At 43.3% G+C, this 19,876-nt stretch overlaps 1 protein-coding gene across 12 annotated transcripts in view; it reads right to left on the bottom strand.

The window, feature by feature from the left end:
* The window catches only part of PRDM16 (PR/SET domain 16), a 363,626-nt gene that overhangs the window by 199,324 nt on the left and 144,426 nt on the right, over window positions 1-19,876 (bottom strand). Inside the window, exon 1 of one of the 12 annotated variants that reach the window (XM_072027016.1) lies at window positions 6,879-7,011. The exons of the other annotated variants lie outside the window; for them this stretch is intronic. The gene's annotated coding sequence lies outside the window, so the exon portion shown is untranslated. Of the gene's footprint in view, window positions 1-6,878; window positions 7,012-19,876 lie in introns of those variants that run through there. 12 annotated transcript variants of the gene reach the window in all.

The following is a 19,876-nucleotide window of genomic DNA, read 5'->3' as shown; positions in this document are numbered from 1 at the left end:
ACCCAAATAACCCCGGCACAATGTCACACATCTTCCCTGGAAAAAAAAAAAGTCTTTACCCTGTAAATTTTGTAATAACTCGTAGGCTCAGACAGGGAAAATGACAAGGGAATCTCTTTTGCAATAACACATTTTCCTTTGTCCTAAGACCACAATTTCAAAATTCTGCAGTTGCAACATTTTTAATGAAGGTTAAAGGAATCTGAAGTTCATGAGAAATCGCATCTGTTTCAGGGTGGCTCTTCTGACTTATTTCAGTCATTCTTACTTCTCATTTTGATTAACATTTCTTTACAGGATTTCTACCTTGAAATACTGGGTTTTATTTCTTTGCCTTTTTGGAACATGCCTTCAAAAGCTTTCACAACAGTTTATACACTAGGGGATTGCTACAATTTTCTTACTATTTTGCACATTATAACTTAAAACCCAATTAATCAAAAAATGTAAGCTAAGTGTTTTATGTCCTACAATAAAGAACATTAACCTAGCACTCAATGCCTATATTTAATCTGTTGCTTGAGAGGCTCGGTAGCAGCCTCAGAGTCGTCTTTAAAAAGGAATGGCAATTCCTAGGATTCCCATTCTATCATAGCTCAAAGTGGGTTCTGTGAATAAATGGGAGAAGGAAATCAGTGAGATATATTAGCGCCAGTACATATTTTTCATTTCCCTCTGTCTTTGCTTCCACAAGAATATTGGTGATGAATTTGCAAATGGTTCAGGATTATGACAGAATTTTTTACCCTTCATTATTTATCCCCCCACTGAACACCTCTATTAGAGATTACAGTGACAAATGCATGAATAAAAGGCAAAGACAATATTTTAGCACCGCGGTGTAAATCTCCTTTTACGCATTATTAATTTAAAGAAATCCATTATACCCCACAGCTCTGAGGGGAGGACAAGGTTACATAAGAACTGTTATAGGCAGCTGGGGGTCAGCGGGAGACAGAATCCCGCTGCCACCGCGAGGCGATGGCAAGTCCCCAGGTGCCTTTCTAGATCTGCTTTTCTTTCATATTCTCCTTCATTTCTTTCTTCACTTCTATGTTTCCTTCTGTTGCAGACCCTCACTCTCCACGACCTGGGCTTGGACCCCAGCTGGCACCATGCGGGCCACCCGCAAGCTGTTTGGTAGCAGAAGGTGGTGATCCTACTCCATCGGGTTCCCTTTTTGTAAAGCCCTTTCTCCAAAACCTCTGAAATAAAAATAACTCCTCCTAACCTCTTTCCCTTTTAATTTACCCAAAGACAGGGCTTAAATCTTGGGCAACATCCTACGGCTCAGAGCTCAGCACAGCCTCGCACAGAGTCTCCCTCTCCACCCCTCCAGCAGAGCACGAAGGGGAGGAAATGCTGCTCCTATCTAGAGGAAGGAAATAGGAAAACAGATGGAAAGTACTCAGAATTGGAACAAGTGCGTTTGAAACAATACAACAGGTCCCTTTTACTCCAAAATAACAGAACACTACTGTGGAAATCTATATACAATCATGCCATCGACAACAAAGATAACAGGGAAATAATTCTGTGAACCTGAACTGAAAGTACTTTTTGTGAGAGATGCTAATCGCCAGCCACAATCTCCATATAGCTCCCATCATGCAAAACCTAGCCTTTGATTTCACTTGATTTATTTTTCTTAAATCTTGTGACAAAAGACTTCTTAAGACTAAAATACCCATAGCTTATGCCTACCAGTGGCTTAAAACCTACCACCCATTTGCAAGAATTAATTTACCACCAGTTCACTTCTCACGCTGCTATTAACTCTGTTACTTGCAGCCCATCTACTCACCGCACCTAACCTTGCTCTCTGCGTTTTCTCTGATGGGCTTCTAAATTGCTCTGATTAAGCCCAATCCTGCAAACACTTAGTGATGGAACCCCGGGATGCAAACACGCTGCTGGGATGCTCCCTCCGCCTGTCCCCAGGGGAGCACGAGCCCCTCAGCAGCTGCCGAGATGAGCAGTAGTGGCAGAACACACATCTGGGACGCCTGAACACCAGGGCCTTCTGCTCCGTTTTTGCCATCGGTGTGGGTTTAGGCACTCGAGGCTCTCTGATTGGAGACGGAGAATTTAAGCACACAGCCATTTACACATGGCAGCGATACAGATTCAGCACCTAGTCCTACTCCTGGTGTCAAAAAAAGAGTTAATCTCCCAGTTTTAAAGGGATTAGCAACAAACCCAAACTGAGAGGTTCTTGCACTTCAGGCCTCTGTCCTTAGAATATCGCTTCACCACAGTACTTGAACTCCGTGTTGTCACCTCACCTCCCCCCCACCCCCAATTTTTTTTTTTTTTTTTTTTTTTTTTTTTTTTTGCTCTACAGGGCGCTGCCAACAGCACACCGGGGTGTTCTGCTGAGGTTCTGCATTATAAATCCCAGCTTCCTAATGCCCATAATAAAGGGACTATGGAAGGACCAACTTACTTGGTGAAAACAGATGCCAGAACAGTGGAAATTCTGTTCCGAAAGGTCAGATAAGGTTTGCATAAATATTTTGTGAGATTCTTTGATTTTATGGACAGAACATGCTGCACGAAAATACCCGGGGTATACAACAGTTCTGCTTCTGCTCCTGACAACACAGCTCAGAGTCAAAGGAATCCAAATGAACACAGAAGAAGGGAAAAAAAAAAAATCAAATAATGAGGTCCTCTAAAGCCTGGCAAGGGCTAAATTCTGACTTAATTCACTTGTTCACTCAGTGGTGTTGGTAGTTACACCCCCTCAACAACATTTAAATAGAATTTGGTGGAAATTGCTAGATTTGGAATTCTTTCACCTTGAAAATTACCAAGTACAAAAAAATCCATCCCTCAATTGCTGAAAGAGCACTGGGAAATAAACACCTATCAAACAGTGTGTACTGTTCGAAACTTTCAGGAGTGATTTTAGATGTCCCAGGGTTTGGTGCCCCATCTGAAACATCCTGAAGGAGATGCCTGTGAAGAATGCAGGTACTTGTAGCTTTCTGAAAAATTGGGCTTAAGATGTTTAATATTGGAAACTTAAGCTCACTAGTACTCTTTCAAAATGTAGACTATGGTTCATTGATTTCTTTCCTTCTGAACTGAGGATCTCAGTCAAGGGGGTTGAAAATAAGATACTTAATAGTAATTTTAAACCCCTAATTTGTTTGCCCTCCCCCATGCTCCCTATACCTTCACAATAAATCCTTTGAAAAACTGGAAATGCTTTAGTGAAAAGACTGATGGGAAACGTTAAAAAATATCATGCAAGCAACATCAAGTTATCTCTGTTATTTTAGGCAAAACATATTTCCTGCTCTTTTCCCCTCAGACTTACTTAAAGTCTGCTGTAGAGCTCAGGCTTCAGACTATTCTGTCAATCAACGATTAGAGAGGTCACTCATATTGGGGTTTTACCAGTGTACAAACCTCCTTCTGTGGAAGTAGCTTCACCTGTACAAAGCCCTTGTGTCGGTGCTGCGACCACAGCACGCTGCTCGGTGCGAGTTGGAGTTTACCCTGGGAGCACGGGGCCGTGCAGAGGCTGAGCCCAGCTCGGCAGCACGCGTGAAGCCAGCTGCAAATTCCATTGTTGCTGCGGAGGCCACAGCGCCGCACCAAGGGCTCGCCAGGGCTGGGGCTCCAGAGGGTGCAGGAGGGAGGCTGGGGAAGTAACTTGGGTGGTTTCCTTGCTGCCGGGACAGGGGATGCCTTGTATGACGACTTTCCTTCTGCGGGGACTTTTAAAACATTAACGTTTCATAAAATGCAATACCTGAAAGCCCACAGCGTCACTTTGCTCACCATGGATATGGGAAAAGCTGCCATAGGAACTGCTGCAACACGCTGAAATTTATGTGCGGATCACACTAACACTTCCATAACTCCTACCTAACGCTGATGAAAAGGGTTACAATTGCACCTCAGTGATCCTGTCCTAATAAAAAAGAAATTAGTCTGTTTAATAACAGTGCATAATGAAGACTGTAGAATAAAGCATGGACAATTTGTCAGTGATTAGAAGGTCAATGGGTCAACTTATGAACAACTGAGTTGCTTTACCTGAGGGTAGCCACTTCTGTAACATGAGAAAGCCCCTCCTTTGTCTCAGCTATCTCGCCATGGGTACATTATCAAAATGAAGCTGTAATTTATCAGCCGTGAGGGAGACGCAGCTAGGTAACTGCAGTGTCTACCGAGAGAACTTGGAATTCTCAAGTTTTGTTTGAAAAGCTTTTAAAAACCAGGACTTATTTTTCCAAATGCAAATACTTCCCTCCATTTTTAGGTTTTTTTTTTTTTTGAAAAGGCAAATATTGTATTTTCATCACAAACATATTAAGGGATTACATCACTTCTGCAGAAATATTTTTTATCAGAGTCATCTCAAATGGCAAAGCCCGAAGAAATAACAAAGTTTTGGTTTGTTTTTCAATACTTGCACCATTTGCCTCTGATCCCATCCTGGATAATTCAAGATCTAGTGAACACAGTGTCAGGCTGACCTCATTGCTGAACAAACTGCTGCAAAAACTGCTTCCCGAGAAACCCGTAAAGGTGAATAATCACCATACAAACCCCAGATTCAAAATTCTGAATTACTCTGCAAACAGCTGTTGAGATATTCCCCATACCATGCAACTGTTGGGTCACACTGTCAGCTCTACCCAGGGAGGAAAATTCAGAGCAGTGAAGTCCACGCTCTGGTAGCCTGGTCACCTCTAGCAGAAGCCAGCCCGTGCCCAGAACGTGCAGTGGAAGAGGAGCAGCCCCACAGACTGCTGAGCTCTTGGGTTCCTTAAAGTTTAGGGGTATTGCACTGGCAAAGATTTCCACTAACAGCAACTACGTGCCATAGGGTGACCTGATATTCCTGTGTTGCTCCAGGAAATTTAATTCACCAGTGGACAACAAAGACCATCTCTGGATCCGGCAAAAGGCTGAAAGTTCACTCGCAGCCTATTCAAGCACAAATCCCATTTTAATTTTTTAATGTAAAATAATAAAGAAGTATGAATTATTCCATTTGTTTCTAACAAAGATTAAAGAAGGCTAAAAATACTACCAACAACTGGCAGTGCACGTATACACACGCGCACGGAGTCAGGTAAAGCATCTCCATTTCATAAGATCGTGTTCCATCCAGAGTCCAGGGACGGACAGAAACGCTCACTGAATTTGAATTGATAATAACATCGTGACTTGAGCTCCAAGGAATTCTCCCCCCCCCGCGACCACCTTTTTTTTTTTTTTTTTTTTTGCTTAAAATAATTAAATTGGATGAGGCAAGATACCTGATCAGTTAACTTTTCCATTCCTCCATTTCCAATGAAATAAAATCTAGCAACAAGTTTTTGCAAAAGATTGTGTTCTATGCCAGTGGGTCAGTGGCCAACTTAACCATAACAAATAATAGTCTAGTCTTTCAAAGTTTCAAAGATATTTTTTTTAAAGGGAAAAAAAGAAACTGAGTGCTAGAAGACAGTTTGGATTTCCTCTGCATTTTTACGTTGCCAAGTCACTAGCACATTTTCCCTCTAGCTAGCTAACACATCTCCCTGGTGAACACGTGCAAATTGCAGCTTCAGACAGTTCCACTGCAACAAAGTCACTGACATTAACTGCGGGCGTATTTACTCTGAAATTATGTCATTTCTCAACAGCACCAAATTCGGGTAACATCCACATTCACGGCAACTTCCTTGGCTTTGCTGTTTGCGTTCTGCAGCTTGAATAGCTCTGGCTGTGGAAGAGTTAAAATATTTCAGTTCTGAGTTAAGGAACAGTAAAAGTTCTAGTCCAGAGACACTTTTTTCCTCCTTTCCGATGGTGATTGGCTTCCCCTGCACCTCTTTTGTTTTGAGAATTTTGGAGTATGCAGACTTGTGTAATGCAGAGATTGCTTCCAATTTAATTTAGTTGTTTTGTCTTTTATCACGATGGAAATGAGCACAGGATCCTTCTCAGGCTTTTTGCCATGTAAAAGGATGCAGACTTCACTCTCGTGGCTCCTTAGAATAACATGGAACAGAGAGCAGGGAGAAAAGGGTTTAATAAGAAGCCTAAATGAGGGTAATCCAGCAACTTCTGCACTGCTAGCAAACCCCAAAATCTGTTCTTGAGCTACGTGAATCAGTATTTGCGTAAGCATTGCACATAACATGGACGTCATTCCAAAAGAGCCCTCGCTATGATTCAAATGACTGTCTCGATAAGGATGCCCTCTGGCTTTGGAGATGGAATCCACTCTGGATCCAGTCGGACAGATCCTGTTCTTCGCAGGCTTTGCCCCTCACCACGTTACCAGCCATTTCTCTGCCAGCGTTTAATTCTTCAAGTATTTGCTGAACAGTTGGGACAACCACACTGGGTTCACTGCTTTCTCTCAAATAGTTCAGCTTTTTGCTGCTGAGGTCTCTGGCAAATGCCCGTGGCAAAAGCTCTCCCCGGCACCAAGCCCCGGGCAGGGACCTGCTGCCCTCACCTGCACGGGAAGCGGCGCCCCAGCGGACAGCCCGCATTTCGGAGCCCAACAACAAATAACCACTGTTGTCTTTTCACAGTATAAATATTTGAACTAATAATCATTCGGGAGAAATATGCGAAGCTTTCAGGATTTACAAACATTTTTAATTCCTGGCTTCCTGCCAAGCACTTAACAGAGAATATTGTGCTACGAAGCACAAACCAAACTACAGATGCAGAAATGACAACCATCCCTTTTTTTTCCTCCCCATTTTGGTTACACTCCAGCACTAACACCCCCCACCAGTTTTTCAAACCGCATGGTTTCCAGGAGGGATGGAGGTCCCAAAGCGGTGCGAAATGGTGTGTTATAGTTAGAGAACAGGGCACCTGAACCAGGGGGCACACAGTTGTGCTTCACAAACCTCCGCAAGCAGCTGGCCTTCCTCCTGCTCAGCCAGCCAAAATGTTCCCAGAAGCACTGCTCCACAGGGAAGAAGCAAATACAGGGGAGGAGAAGGTGTATAACTACTAGTGACTGGCAAACCTGTTCCTATTCTAACACCCATTAGGCAAATTCCTAACTCCTGGCACCAATTGCAAGGGAACAAATCACCTAAACCCATTTATTACAGGTGAATAAAAATCTCGTAGTCAGCACTACAGGAGGGATTCCCACCGTAGTGCTTTGTCTCACCTTTAACTATCTACACCTGAGAGTAACCCAACCAGTGCACGTTTTGGGAGAGGATGGCAGGTCGGGGATCCTTCAGACACCGCTTCCCCCCCAGCCAGCGGGCAGGAGGCAGCTGCACCGTTAGCAGATCCCAACGCGAGGAAGAGAAAGTTTGTCCTCCTACCTGCTCCTGGGAGACACCACCTCATCAGAAAAGGACAAACCCCAAAGTCCAAGAGAGCCAAACAGGTTCCAGGTCAGAACTGCGATGTATTTGCAAAACCATGGAGACCTGTGCCAGTTGCTCCATGGAAAGCAATATCTTCTTGATGGCTTTTTTTTTTTTTTTTTGAATAAGGTTGTATTTCAAGAGAAATATGCAATTTTTAAAAAGAAACAATGTAAATTCTAATTTTAAATCCATTTTGCACTGTCACAAAATTATCATTTATCGAATAACCTGGCAACAGACTTTTGAGAGGGAACTACCACGTCAACATGATGCAAGTCTGTTTTTAGCCATAAATGACCACTTCAAGAAAGCTGGATAGATTAATTCAATATAAAACCACTTTCTATCTCATAACCCAGTATTTGCACAAGAAGAGTAAGGAAAAAAAAAGCCACAAGCGTATCAAGTGGAGGAATTTTGCATCATTAGCAACTGGCTTTAAGCTTTCCTAATAGCTTCCATGAAATCTGAAGCCTATCCCCATGGTTTGGTGGCAGGCAGAAGCTGAAATTTGAATATCAGCACATCATAATCATCACTGTAATATGACAAACACCTCAGGGTTTGGAAATACGTAATACAACATCAGCACACTCAGAAATTTCCCAAAAGCCACTTCCCAGTATGTCCTGTGAACCATGTGAGCTGATAATCCCTGCTAACGGAGATTACACCAAATCACACCACACATTTACGTTGAATTATAACATCCTACAGATGTTGTATGAGACGCTCATCTGTCGATGTATCAGACCAATTCAGGTAGCTCCTCCTCCATCAGAAAAGGTTAGGAAAATACTCTGGGGAGAAGTCTGCACCGTATTTGAAAGAAACATGGAAACTGTCCAAAGCGTGTTTTCAAATGCTTTTCAGTGGATAGAGATGCTTCGAGTCTGCCTCCACCAGCAGAGTTCATTGAAGACACAAGACCTCAGTTTGCTATTGAAGAGACTCTAACAGCTTCTTTTCACCTTAGAAAAACACCTTTGCTACCTTCAACAATGGTAGGGCTCTGATTAAACTGACTACAAGACTAATTCTCAGCTCTAATTTGGAATTGGTAGAAGGCATCAGTGGGTCTGTAACGCCCCCAGTCGTTTATCAGCACACTGATGGAGTTCACAGATCAGTCGCTGCCAAACTCAACCACTCAGATCCTGAAAGGAGCAGCTTTTAGCTCATTACCCCAAGTGCCCAGCGGACACGGAGCCGGACACACATGCGGGGTGCCAGGCCTCCGACCACGCTGCCAGGCACCGCAAGTGGGAGCGCTGCTGCGACAGGGTTAAAGGGTGGAGAGGCGAGAGGAAGAAACCCACACAACACAACACAAACAGCCAAACCCTTCGTCGGTATTTGTCCACCTGCTTGGACCGCACAGGGCTGTAGCAAAGCAAACAAAATCTCCATGATAGCAGCAGATAGCGCAGTTCATGGTTAACTTCAAGTAGCGCAGAACACACCTCTGCAGAAATAGCAGCAGCTCAAACAACTTCAGGGGAAAAAAAAAAAAAAAAAAAAAAAAGCAAGCCCACACGCCCACAGCCTTAGAAAGGGTGGATGGCCCCGGCTTCCAAGAATCAAAAAGCAATATAAGCCAGGTCATTGACATGGGACAGCAGAGACAACCTAAAATACCCCTCGTCATCAGGCCGGGTTTTGGAGGTGCCTCATTTTCCCTACACCAAGCCCAGAAGCCTTTCCGAGAGGACCAAACCCCAAATAACAGCAGGCACAAAGGCAACGACCCTCTCCCGGAGGAGCAGAAGGGCACGGTGCTGCTACTCCTGCTGCCCTCACATAATTCACGCCTTGGATGTGAAAGAAGACACAAAAACGCTGTCTGCATTAAGGTGAAACCTCCCTTTGGAAGGTGAATTTCCCTCGCAGGCTCCCGAGCACCAGCCTGCCAGGTGGGTAAACTGAGGACACCCCCGCTTCTCCTGCAGGGAGTCTGGAACCGAGCACCCCTAAAACACCACATCACGGGAGCAGGTGCCCAAGCAGGGAGCCCAGAGTCCAAAGCCAGACAAATACCAAAAAAAAACAAAACAAACAAACAAGGAAACAAAAGCCATGAGCCCAGATCTCGCTGCCTTGCACCAACCAGATCCCCATTACAAATGAGAGCTCTGGTTGAAACGATGGAGCAGGAAGGAAACCAGAAGAGCAAACCTTCGATTTACAGAGGACACCAGTTCCTTCCCATAGCCCAGCTGCTAACTTGTACAGCTTCAGAGGGCTGCCGGGGGCTGTTCGTTTCAAATTATCCCTCTGCTTCACACGGGTACCTCCAGAAGCACAGGGCAGCAGGCATAACCACAATTAAGACAGTATTTACAAACACAACGTTAATTAGAGCGTGTTAGAGACAGTGATGCACGGGTATTAATAACGCCGCTTCTGATATGAATTTTGTGGGTCTGACCCTTTGCAGGGGAACATCCGCACTGACAAATCTTTCTCCCCACGCACAAACCTTTTCTTTCAAGCCATCTTTAGCTCTAAATGGAAGCCTATAAAATATCTTTATTAAAGTTTGCTCTTAGATTAGTAAGAGGGCAATAGCACTGTGACTCTCAATCTAGCACACACATTTCCCCCCTCATGATAAAGTAAGGGAAAGCAATGCGATGGCTCTTTCTACCTTCCTGATTTATAACTGTCTATGACTATAGGTCAAATGAATGAAAAGCACCTGGGGAGCATGCTGCAGGAACAAGTCCTCAGTGTGATAGCAACCCCAGAGTGCAGAGGAGATAGCTAGTCCGACTCAGTCAGACAAATTAGACAATTAAATGGAAACAGGCTAGATAAATTGCACTTTCTTAATTGGGTTATCAAGAAACAATAGTGACTATGAATGACCTCACTGTCTGTGTAGTCTAACACTTCTCTCCGTAGGAACTAGGAGGGAGTTATTTGTCTAGGCGAGGGTTATTGTTGGCCTAGAAAATGAATACTTAAGAACAACGTGTATTTTTTTTTTCTCTCACCAGAAGCCATTACAGATAAAGATCTCGGTCTGCTGATACGGAGGTGGGAGTGTGCATGGGATGCAAAGAAAAGAAGGATTGCATGAACCTTGCATCAAAAATAAACAGCGCTTTTACCCAAGTTAATTGGGAGGCAGATCACTGATGCTTAAACTGCGCTTGCTCACACCCACAAGTTTGCCATCACTTGAGTCACTCAGACCAAGAGGTGGTGTGCTAAAGAGAGACACAACGCTGCAGTGCTCGAGAGATACTAGAGAATGAAATGGGTGGAAGGCAAGAGACTGGCAATCTCGCAGCCCCCCAAAAAAGAACCCACCAGTGCAGTGGGATTTATGGCTAAATCTTCACAGGTCCACAAAGTCAATGTAAGCACGCATCTTCATGGAGTCGGCACCAGGAAAGGGGAGGAAAACTTCCCAAATCCCTGATCTGTAAAGCAGCTGTGCCCCAAGTGAGGTGGGTGCAAAGGCTTCAGTCTGTGGCTGACCGGTAGGGACGCGTGCCTCCTCCGAGACAGGCAGGCACGCTGTGTGCCACCATTCCCCAGCTTTCCTCCAGCTCCCGGATAACAAGGATTTGTTACTTGCACCAACTGCTAAATTTAACAGGAAAGAATCATTAACAAAAACTGTTTCGTGTTTGTTTGTATTAACAGGCACTGGTCTGAAAACAGACCTAGGAAAACACGGCTCTACGAGTGAGCATATGTTGTACCGGAGTCAACCAAATACTCCGAGCTATCACCTCTCAAGCACAAAGGGAATTGCAACTACTTCTTGCTACTGCATTGCTGCAGAATAGAGACTAAAGTTATCTGAATGCAGTTGTTTTTTTTTTTAATTGAATAGCATGGAGATGTTGGTATTACCCAATGAGCTATCACCCCATCATTCTCTGATACTCAGCTGAAAATTAAAAAAAAAAACAACTTATATCCAGAACTCCTATGGAGAAAACCACGCTAAACAAGCCCCATGCTCACTGTGCATAACAGAAGGACCAAGCACAGGGGTGGAAAATTAAACATATATGTTAAAAGAACATTTAAAAGACGGAGCAAGCATATGGCTTATGTTTAGAAACCTCTCTTGGCTCAACAACCCCGAGGCTACCGGCTGCATTGAAGCCCAAGTTTAACTTGCTCTTGGTTGTCTGTCTGCTGTACTTTATTAAAATAGTCCTCTCTGAATTAATGAGCTTTATGATCTTACTTGTGCTCAGTTATTAACAACCTGAAATTGATTCTACTTCCACACACACTTCCATTTACTTTTGTTCCCTACTTACAATGCAGAAAGTACCCAGCAAACTCCGGTAAAAACGTGTTAGGGGATGTTTGCAGCTTGTTAGCTTAAATGTTAAGCACTTCCTCAAAGACAGCGCTACCTAAAGCTACTCTAACTCAAGGTTCCTATTAAGATACCACATTTTCTACTCTTATTTTTATTCAAAATGACAGGAAACCAAAAACATCAAGTGCAGACTTTTTATTTAAGCCTTCAAGAGATCTAATGAAAAACATAACTAGGGGCTGTACCCGAGAACATGCTGGAGGCTCTCTGTGAAAAGGCTGCTGACATTCTTCAGCTGTTACCTAGCATGAGACACCAACAAGTCTGGGTACATCAAGACCCAAACAACAATTTCAGGAAAAAGAAAGGAATACACTTCCATTTCTACTACACCTTTCGTTCAGAGATCTTCAGCACCTTGGCGATGCCTACAGCCTCCCCAAAGCACCAACGTTCTGGTTTTTAGCAGTGAGCAACCTGAGACACAGAGAAGGCAAACCTAAAACAGCGTCCTGTCTCTCCTGGACAATGAGTGCTTGGAAGAAAAATGAACAAAAAAAGCTGTATGCTGCTTGACCAGCTTAAGGCTGTCACAAGCTTTTTTTGTGAATCACTGTGCACTGCCCTGGTGCTTTCCTATCTCTTTATCCATTAAATATTAACTCGTTGGCTGAAAACTGGATGCTTTCAGAAAGAAAAAGTGACAAATCTTTCCACCTCAACAACTACCAGGCATTTTCTCCAGCAGATACAAGTTTCCCCACAGCCCCGCTGGATTCTGGCTGCCGGGTTCGATCGGCACCAGCCGGCAGCAGGAGAACATCGGGATCCTGTCGCTGTCACCGCCACGGGCAGGGCAGCCCTCCCCGCCTTTTACTCTTCAGGAAATTCTTGAATAAGAAATGTAAATAGATTTCGCTCTATCAGTGGATGGGATTCCCTCCCCCATTCAAATAAATAAATAAATAAATAAATAAATCTGAGAAAAGCTATATTAAATTAAAATCTCTCCAGGACCCCCTAGAAGATGAAGTTGAATGAGATGACTTTACCTACCACCATGAATTTTAACACAGCAAAGTCTTCTAATTTTATCTTGCTAAAATCAAACACCCAAATAAATCCTTGCTTATTTACAAACTTGTTTTTCCTGTGACTGGTCATTTGCACTGAATTCAAGCAGAGTAATAATTATGTTCAATTTTCGTTAAAGTTAGGCCATTTTTTCTCCTACCCTTCTATTAATAAATTAATTACACAATCCCCGCAGCAGCTGCCAGACAACTAAAATTTGCTTTTGAATTCATTCATTCGGCCCTGTCTAAAAGGAACGAAGGCATGAACGTTACCTCAAAAGCAGTACCACTGATGGATAATTTGCCTCTATGTATTAGACCGACGTATATAGGCTCAACATAAAAATACCAGTTACATTCGGGAGATTTACATGAACCTTCTGCAGTCCTGCTTTATAGTCAAGCAGGGGAGAGTTAATTATTTCTCCAGAATTTATCTTCTGGATGGATATTCACTTGGTGTGTTATTCACACCACTTTGCAATGAACTCTGCACCTTCCTGCTTCCCTTCCAGGAAGTCGCAATCGAAGACAAAAGCCTGCAAATGATAGACAGGGGCAGAGGCCATGTCCAACTTTGATATCTTGTTGATAACGTATTGTACAATTAGATCAATTTGACAATTTCCATTATGGCTGATAAAATATTTATTGAGCCTTGGAGATGATGTCTGATCCCTGTGCCATTTGTTTTACTAATGGGGGAGATATTTACCAAATCAGTAAAAAGCATTCAAATTTCAGATCCTCATAGCCTCCCCAACATTAGATTTGCAAATTACTGGCTGAAGCCATAAATTACTGCACAGCACAGCCAGACTGATGCCAAGCTGACAAGGTAGGTAGATGGCTTGCGATGACATTGTTTCATAGAAGCATTAATCATAGCAGGAAAGAAAATACTCTCAAATTGGTCCATAAGTCTAAATATTAAGGAATGAGAAGCAGGTTGCCGGGAGATAGCTTTAGCTGGAGCCGGAAAATTAGGAAATGAAAAACCCTTTCTATTATTTAACAAATCATCTTAATAATGTTTTATGCTCAAGTGCCAGCAAGCAAAGGAAATTCCTATTCTTTCCCATTTGCTCTTTATCCTCATTGCTCTTTAATAGGAATATTAATAATGTGAGGATTGGTTCAGATGTAGCCCGAGCTGTATTTTTCTTCTGCTATAGCTTAACTAAAAAGGGATAAACACCGAAAGAAAAATTTAATTTCGATGTTTAAACTGTTTGCTTTGTCAGCAACAAAAACGGGGGCTATAGCTCCTCTTCTGCTATTATGTTCAAGGTCAAGTGTACATTTACTTATGTGCAGGCCGAACTTATTAAAATCCCACAAATCAGATAAACTGCAAAACGCAGCTTCCCGTGAAACACCGAGACAGCAGTTTGTAATCTTAGGAAAAAATATACATGTATCACTGTTGATTAAATACAAACCCTGCTGATTAATTTAAAGAAAACCACCACCTTACAGGGATGATTATACAACGAACGGCTTAAAATGCTTCCCTGCTAATAGCATTGTCAAAAACCAGAGCCTTACAGTACGCTGGCCGAGGGAGATTCATGGCATGGCATGACTAAAGTAAGTTGAAGGTGACACATTTGTCTAGCAGACATAATTAAAGGTATAATGTTGGTGCTAGAGGTCAGAGTTGTACAGTCCTAAGGCAAAAGCAGTTTGAAAGAAAAAGCTCTGAAATAGGGGAATGAAGAATGATGTTGGTCAAGAGCCTGACACCTCTCTACCTAAATTGCAGCGTCTGTCTCGGCAGGGCTGATGCTCACGTTTCCTACCTCACACCGACAAGGACAGGGTTCAGAAGTCCCACCAGGAGCAGCTGCTGAAGCTCTGTGCCTCAGTAGTTCCTCTCGTAATGTACCAATGGCCAGATTTTCCACACCTAAGTCTTCAGAGAGCTTGGGCTGTTACTTGGGTGCCTAAAGGGAGCTTGAGCACCACGACACGTCCCAGTGCCCGGCTGTCAGACACACTGCTGCTCTTAGACATCTACTCGCCCTTGACAAATCAATGGAAAGGTAGATGAGGAGTCATGAAGAGCCAGGACACTGAGCAGCACTTCTATAATTAGTCACTTATACTTCATCACAATAAAATGCTAAAGGATGGGTTTGCCTTAAGCTTTTACCCCATCAAAAGCTTAAGCACTAAAGGAGCAGACAACGACCATAATGGTCGTCTACTGCCTAACTCCTCCTCCCATGCCTGAGGGAAGAGGTAATTTCCTTTTTTCTCTGGGGAAAAATGTCTTAATCACCAGGGTCTGCATGCTGTCAACCTTTCCAGCTGAAGTAGTTCCTCCTGCAGAAAGGAAGACAACAAAAAACGTCCCAGTGGGCTAAAGCAATGCCTAATGGCTTAAAGATGCTCTTCCACTAAGAGACTCTAAGCAAAATAATAACTCTACCTTCTCAAATATTTTCTGAAATCCAAAGAACCCTTACCCAGCACCATCGCTAACACAGAATGCGATGCCCCATGTGTTAGCAGAGTACCTAGCAGGGTTTTTGTACTGAAGTTACACAAAGACATCTCAGACTCGTGACTTTTGTTACCGCTGGCATTTTGGAAGACCCACATCAGGAGCTGCACACCTGGAGCACTGAAGGCGATGCTGCTTTGCACTCTCTCCAGTTCACACTGTGGCTTGTTTCCACTCCTCCGCAAACTTCAGACCTGAGCAGTTTTCTTTGTTTTAAACTCCACTCAGGTTTTGCTGTACTTCTGAGCACAGCACACATTTCACACCCTCTTACAGGGCTATTCAAACAGCATGCATTGGAGCATTCTGACAAGTGATGACATGGGGGGAAAAATTCACCTCCAAGCTTTCAGGAAAGCCCTCGTTACCCTTGTAGATTTGCTGCAGGAAGAAATGATTTGATGTGTGTGAAGTAAGAACTGATGGAACTTTCTCTCAAGATGCTCTGGTGTTCAGAGAGGTTGAGCTCCTTATTCCTTCTGACTTCTTAAAATCTTCCACTGCTTTCCAAAGGCACCTTAATATTCATAACATTCCCTTACACATTTTGCCAGACCACCACAGAATAAAAACAGCCACAGATCCCTTTTTCTTTCCATTCCTCCCACCCTGGGAATGACCCTGGTCAAGGGAGCAGTCCGTACACCTTTAAGAAGGAAATCTCCGAGCAGCGCGGCTTTGTTTGAGATAGCGAAGTTATTGTCCTTTGCGCTGTCTGGCAACCCCTTACGTCCCCTGGATTTATCTCACACACATGATGCAGCTTTGTGGAAGGGATCGGGAGGGACTTTGCATTCCTCTGGTAGGATGATATGAGTTTGTATCTAAATCTGTTCCATATGACCCACCTCACATGCTCAGTGTCTCGCCGATCCACTTGTAAAGGTCAAGAAGTATTTCAACTGAGGCTTCAAAGTCAAAGGGTTTGTTAATAATAAAAAGAACTCCTACCGATAGAATCAGCACTTCATAAAGACACTGCGAACATTCACTATTTGTTTGTATAGATATGTGTGAGGACCCCAAGAGGCACAGGTGCAAGCGTGAGGTTTGATCTGGGGGAGCGTAGGGGCAGTGTTAAGGGTCTTGCAACGTTTCCACCTTCGATGACCGAGCTTCCAAACAAGCTGGGGTAATTTAAATCCTTTCAAGTCCAACAGAACATGCTAAGTCAAGAGAAAGAGGTTTCTCACTGGATTTAACAGATAACACTACTTTTTGAACTGTGACATTTGCATTTTACTTCTGGCCCATCCGAACCTGACGGTGCAAAGCTGTGCAGAAAAGCTACTCAAACCTCTCCAAAAGCAAAGAAATGCAAAGATTAAACAAGTTCAAAATCATATCCAAGCCTCTCAAGTTATCCATCCCAACCACGAGCTATTGGAAATGAGTGGAAGTGCACGCTGCTCCCAGTTCTGTTACGTACCAAGCTCAACCAGCCCACAGTCAGCCCCAGAGACGAGCACAAACTGAGATGACATGTTCGTGACCAAGAACCAGAACAGGATGGAGTTCGTGCTGCAGCTCAGACAGTGCTGGAAGCCCCTAGGACAGCAGGGAAGAGGACGGAGCTGGTGGGACTGGGGAGCTGCACAGCACACGGTCAGGTTTGTGTGGGTCCTTGCCAGGAGCCGAAGGAAAGTCCTGCACTTCCCTAGAGCATGTTACAGAGCTGGCTGAGAAATAATCCCATCCACAGCTCCACAAGGTGTTTGTTCCAGACCCTGTTTCCCAGGATGAATTTGGGTGCCTGGAATGATATATTCTGCAGAAAGTAAGCAGGCATCAAATAAATAAGTGACCTCTGAGAAAACAGCAGAGGATGTCTTTAGACAGCTCTTACACATCCCAAAATCTTACACTGCAATACAGCTAGGCAAGAAGACAATCTCAGAAATCACGGGACAGCTCACAAAAAAACATCACCTTATCCTAAAAACTTCCTCCTTTAACTGCCTCAAACATTTACCACCTCCATACGCATACAGTGAGGGGCTCAACATGAGCAGAGGGAGATTTAGGAGCCCGCCTTCATTTTCAGAGGTTACACGAACATACAGAAGCTTAAGTGCTATTTAAAGGCAGTGGCATCTGTTCTCCATACCTTAACACCAGGTCAGTATTAATATAATGAATCCAAGGCTCATTTACATTAGCACTGGGAAGATCATTGCCCCAACCTTTTCTCTCATTTAGAGAAAGCTTTTACAGGCTTGTCTCTCCAGCAGACCTTGTGGGTGGCCGGTGTTTTCACTGCTGCACTAGCAACTTCGACTTTTAATCCCCCTGCTAATACCCCAGGCTGATTCGCTTTGCTGGCGATAGATAAGTCATGTTTCTGGGTCCCGCACACAGTGACCGGACACCACCTCTCAGTGGCTTGCAAGCAAGCTCCATCGCCAAACAAAAGGCAGTCTGTTTGGTCACCCTTCCTTCAGAGAGGCTTAAGGACATTTTTGTCATTTTTGAACAGCTAATATCTTGCAGAGGGAAAGAAAGAAGAAAAAAAAAAGTTGTCTAATCTCTTTAAATTTAATCTTTACTTTTTGAAAAATCTGAGCACAGATGCTTATTGCTGGACTATGTTCCATTAGACTAATTAGGTCAAGATTACCTAAAACGGTATGACTCCACCACCTCAATCCAAATTCCCTCCCCTCCTGTCCCTAAACTTGCACCGTTTGGGATTTTATTCACTTTTTCTCTCTACTCCCCCAGAGAGCACGAATTGTGTTGGCAATTAATTAACAGTGAATTAAAATTGTGGTGAAATCTCAGGGATTCTTCTCTTGGTCTTCAGTATCAGTCCAAACCGGACAGAACTTTATCATTTCCTGACTTCAGGACAACCGTGCTGACTTAACCTGGTTAAAAAACAAAGTCTGATTCCATCTGCTTACATTCCTGTACTTTGCTTCATTTACAACGCAGATACACTTCACACGTTTATTAGTGAGCAGTTTCCTGTTAATGAAAAAGAGAGCTGATTTTTTTTTCTTTTTATTCTCAGTTTTTGGGATCCTTCACAAATTTTTAAGTCTTTTATACCCATTAAAGCAAATAATAATGAATTAAAGGCAACATGTAAAATATTTTGTGGGTTTCAGAAGAACTTTGGGAAGATGTGCCTGTACTGCTTACCCACCAGAACAGCCACCGCTGCCTGCCCTGTCAGTTCTTCCTCCTGCCACTCAGAACAACGTGCATGGGTTTCAGTTTCTGCATTTTTCCATCAAAGAATTTTTTATGTTCTCATAGCTGGACAACAGTGGGTTGTTCGGTTCACTAGTTCCAGATTAACGCGAATAGCTAAGAAAACAAAGGACGTTTCCCCCCAGAACGGATCCCAACTCACTGCAGAAGCTGAATCTCACTGAAATCAAATACCTCCTGAAAGGCATCTTTAGACACCTGTGGGAATAGTCCCTCAGATTTCACATTACCTGAGCCTCATCGCTAACTACTCAAGGCAATAAAACAAAAGCTACTTATTTTTATCTGGGATCCTTCAGAACATAAATGAACAATCTTAAGCATTATTTTTTTTCCACGGGCTTATATAATTCTTCCCAGGCTGACAGATTTTGCTTTGATTTTATCCACACTTGCTTCACTACTAATGTTTCAAAGGAAAACGAAAAGAATCCTGACCACGGCTGTGAATCTCCTACGCAGCAGAAGGTGACCTCTGAGCAGAAACTCAGCTCCCGAGCTCCTTCCCTCGAGCTGACCAACTGAGGCCGGAGCAGAATTTTGAAATCAGGAGGATGTAACCCTGACAAGCTTTTCTGAAAGCACACAGCTCCTGGGAGAGGGCAGACAATTTGCCTAGCACACGCTGCCTCTGAGAGCGCAGACCAAGACAGTGCTTCAGCTGCTGTAGGAATGCTCACACTGCGCCCACCGTCAGAAATCCACAGGCAGGCAAGGGAACAGAAAAACGAGCTAAATTACAGATGTTTTCCAACTCAAATGATTCAAAACAAAATACTGTTGGGTTTACTACCTTTGAAACAGACGAGGGACTAGGAATTGTATTGTAAGAAACCATCCAGCATTGATTTAAGTGCCATGGAACTACTGAAATCTTTTTTTCTGCTACGCTGGTGAAATTAAAAAGCCCTGCAGATAAGGCACGCTTTCAGAGAAGCCTGTCTTTTAGCCACACCTTTGGCTATCAAATCGTCCTTCAACAAGGAGGGGAGATTTTCATGAATCATAGCTATCAAAACAAAGGATCAGAAACACAGCAGATAATTCTAGCCTCAGTCATACCTCAGCTTCTGAAATTCTCCATACAGTAGTCTTGGTCTGCAAAAAAAAAAAAGTGAAACTACAAACAATCGTACTCCCTAAATTCTAGTATTTTGGAAGGAAATGGCATCATATTGTGCTACCAAAACTGGAATTATGAGGTGGTAGAAGAAGCTAAACAGAATGAAGATGACATTTGCTGTTGCATGGACTAAGCAAAATGTTACCAACATGAACTGCTAAGGTTAAATCAATGAACTGGTATTATTAAAAAAAAAAAAAATAGTAAAATTGATTCACAGGACCAATTCTATCAACATCACTGGCCACAGTTTGATACACGAGATAAGATGTGCTTCTGCACACAGGAAACTGCAGGACT

The sequence above is a fragment of the Anas platyrhynchos genome, chromosome 22, assembly GCF_047663525.1.
Source record: "Anas platyrhynchos isolate ZD024472 breed Pekin duck chromosome 22, IASCAAS_PekinDuck_T2T, whole genome shotgun sequence".
NCBI classification, from domain to species: Eukaryota; Metazoa; Chordata; class Aves; order Anseriformes; family Anatidae; genus Anas; species Anas platyrhynchos.
This window is presented reverse-complemented; position numbering and strand designations above follow the sequence as displayed.